Source organism: Salvia miltiorrhiza, chromosome 2 (genome assembly GCF_028751815.1).
Source record: "Salvia miltiorrhiza cultivar Shanhuang (shh) chromosome 2, IMPLAD_Smil_shh, whole genome shotgun sequence".
Lineage (NCBI taxonomy): Eukaryota > Viridiplantae > Streptophyta > Magnoliopsida > Lamiales > Lamiaceae > Salvia > Salvia miltiorrhiza.
Window position 1 is genome coordinate 57,537,982 of NC_080388.1, and position 3,559 is coordinate 57,541,540.

A 3,559-nucleotide genomic window follows, 5' to 3' on the forward strand; every position below is an offset into this window, starting at 1 on the left:
CAGAAGCGTCTTCGGTGGTTATAACTGGTTTGTTTGCATAATTTAAAGTTATTTTTGCATCGATGATCGGAATAATTAAGCTAGGGTGGACTTAATTGATTGCTGGAATTCTTTTATTAATTGTTGGAATTTTTATTCATCTTTTGGTTAATTGGAAAAATTGGTTTATTCGGATTTTATTTATTTAATTTTAAGTTTAGTAATTTCCATATTTTCTTCTCAAAATTTCGTGGTTACTTTGCAGACTTTAATTGGAGAAATTCTCGCCAGTCCCTTGGGAGACGATTTTGCTTACTGCTGTCTGCGCAGTGTGGGCATACCGGCTGACTGCCGGATATTTTTGGTGTAAAACGACGCACCAACTTCCATGACTCATCATTCTCGATCGGCCCGACACCAAATGCCAACGGAAAAACTTGCTCGTTTGCGTCTTTTGTCACGGCGACGAACAAAATGCCATTGTTCTTCCCCTTCAAGTGTGTGCCGTCGACCACAATCACTGGCCGAAGCGAAAAGAAGAAAGGTGTGATGGAAGCCGCAAGAGCAAGAAACAGATGTTTGAACCGGTTGTTTTCGTCTACTTCCAAATCCATCACGGTGCCTGGATTCGCTTGACTTAGGGCATACAAATATTTGGGCAGAAGAAGGAACGAATCATCAATTCGACCGTATATCTTCTCTAAGCTGAGATTTCTTGCACGCAGCGCGACATCATATTTGATTCTGACGCCAAATTCACGTAACAACTCCGACATAATAGATTTTGGCTTAATGACCTCTCCGTCATCGCGTATTCTTTTTTCCACATAAGCTGCAACCACATTCGAATGTGCCTTTATTCGTTTCAAAATGCCCAACTCCCCTTCGCAAGAGTGCTCTTTAAACTTATGCACTCCCCACATCCCTCCGCCGTGACAAGATGCACGCACATCGAACTTGCACTTATCAGAGTGCTTGCACTTGTAATAGAGGCGTCCCTGATCTGAGCGTACAACTTTTGCCTCAGCCCCTTGCTTCATATTCCAGAAGCCAACAGCAAGGACCAATTCTTCTTTACTGTTGTAAAAAGAGTTCTTCCCCAAATCAGCAACTCTGGACAGCTCACTCTCGCGAGCAACGAGCGAAGTCGTGGCGTCCACTGGAATCAACGGAACTATCCAATTAGATAGATCACCGGTCGAGTCCGTCGGATTTCCGTGTCGGGTTCTACTTTGTCGGATCCAACCTGCTCGCTCGGTCGCCGTGAACTCTATCAGATCATCGTCTAATAAATCCTCAGAGGCGGCAGAATCTGTGCCCGACTCGTTCGTTGGATCGTATTCTTCGTCTTCTTCATCAGAATCGTCATCAGGTTCTTCGGCTTCGTCTTCAGGTTGTACGGCTTCATCCGTCCGCACCTGGTTGAATCTCCCGCACATTTCATTCAGATTCCATGCGGATTCGTCCAACGGTTGCCCATCCCATGAAAAGTACTGTGTTGGAGGCGCGCTCTCGCGAGCATGATACGACGTCTCATACTGACTAGATTGTGCTTCATCATATCCGTATCCCGAAGCCTGGCCAAAATCAAAAGTAGGGATGTACGCTTCTTCGACCGGGTTGTTGTTGTGCTCAACGTACACCATGGGATATTCTGCAGTTTTCAACAAGCCTTGCACATCATCGTCGTCACTTATTACGCATTTCGTCTCCCTTCCAAATCGATTGGTCGCCAAATAATACAATTGATAGTTCGGGCTCAACGAATGCATTGTCAGCACATTGTTGATGCTGTATATCAGGCTCGCAACTGTTTCATTTAAGAGGGGAAGGACCTCCGTAGCCCCGCCAACATAGTGTATACCATCGACGACTCCGTTGTATCTCACATATATGTATCTCACGAATTCCATCTATAAAACCACATAAAATATAGTATTAAAATACGCTTAAAAAGTTTAGAACATCACAATAAGCTCGAAAAATAAAGTATCCGCCAGAATATTGTTATCCGTCACCAGTAGCCGCTGACCTTGTGGGGTCGGCGGCTATTGTCGGCGGCTAATGAAATTCTGGCGGATAGTTTAGTGTTTTTGTTCAAAACATTCAATTATATTAGAAACAGGTTTAATATTTCTCTAAAAAGCTTTTAAATGTCAGATAATAAAGAAATTCATTAAAATAATGTAAAACATGCTCTCAACGTTAAAAACAACATACGATTAAACATGCAAACTATAATTTATACAAACAATACAGGAGAATCACCTTTTCGGGCTGAAATTCAACACAAATTGCCTGCTCTCGCACAAAACCACTCAAATCTTTAGAGTATGCCTGAATTTCTGAAATTCAAGGTGAGTATTTCAATTTGTGTTTTGGTCATTCACAAATGCAGCCTTATAAGGACTAAACTTGATTCCTTACAAACGTTTCACGTGAAGTGTAGTGTTCATTCAATACGGCTTCAATCTATTATTGCATGTCACCTCACACATGCATAAAATTAGCATTAATGCCCCACTACAACCAAAATTTTTGCAGAGTCACCTTCTCAGTATGTACTTTTAATTTTTTACTATAAAATTAACAAAAAAAAGCAACAAATACAAAAGAGTAATGCGTATGTTATATTTAAACATTCATAACAAGCTGAAAAATTAACAATTATACATATTTTGACAAAAAATAATATTTTCTTCCTCACAAACCCAGTATCCGCCAGAAAATCGTACAAAAGACCCGGTAGCCGCCATATATTTTTTATTAGCGGCTACTGATAACGAAAATAATTTAATGGCGGATACATTACTTTTTGGCTATAGACTATTATTTCATTTCCGAATATATGAATTTCAAAATAATTGGTATATAATTTCTTATTATTTTATGTGCAAGTCTATTATTTTATGTGTAGTCAAATCATGCATAAAGTGAGTGTTATTACCCCCATTATAATCCAAATTTTGGCAGATTCACTATCTCTCATATTTCCCATCCATGTGTACTTCTTGTACTGTAAATATTTCACTATCTCTCATATTTCCCCTTGTAAAATTAAATAAAAATCTAAAAATAACGGTGCATATGTAACAATAAAAGATCACGAAGGATAAAAATTCACAATCATGTTAATTATGAAAAAAAATATTTTTTTGCAGCGAATAACACAAGTATCCGCCAGTAAATAGTAGCCGCTGAATAGTAGCCGCCAGTAACAAACTTCAGCGGCTACTGCGGCCGGCTACGAATTACTGGCGGATACATGGTTCACTGGTTTCAGAAAAAAAAATTTCTTAAGAATTGACATATTTGTGATTTTTTTGGCCTTCTTATCAATGTTTGTAACATACAAACGTCCGCTAATTTATTATAAATTTGCAAATCTATTTAATCTTATAATGCATGAAAGTGACGTGAGTTGACATTTTCTCAGATTTTGTACCAATTTTAACTGTTTTCTTACACAACTCTTACACAATTTCCATCATCATCAACTTTTACACAAAAAACCAAGCAACCCATTACCATCAAACTTGCTTTTCGGTCTTTGACTTTCAAAGTGGGTAATTTTGCAAGA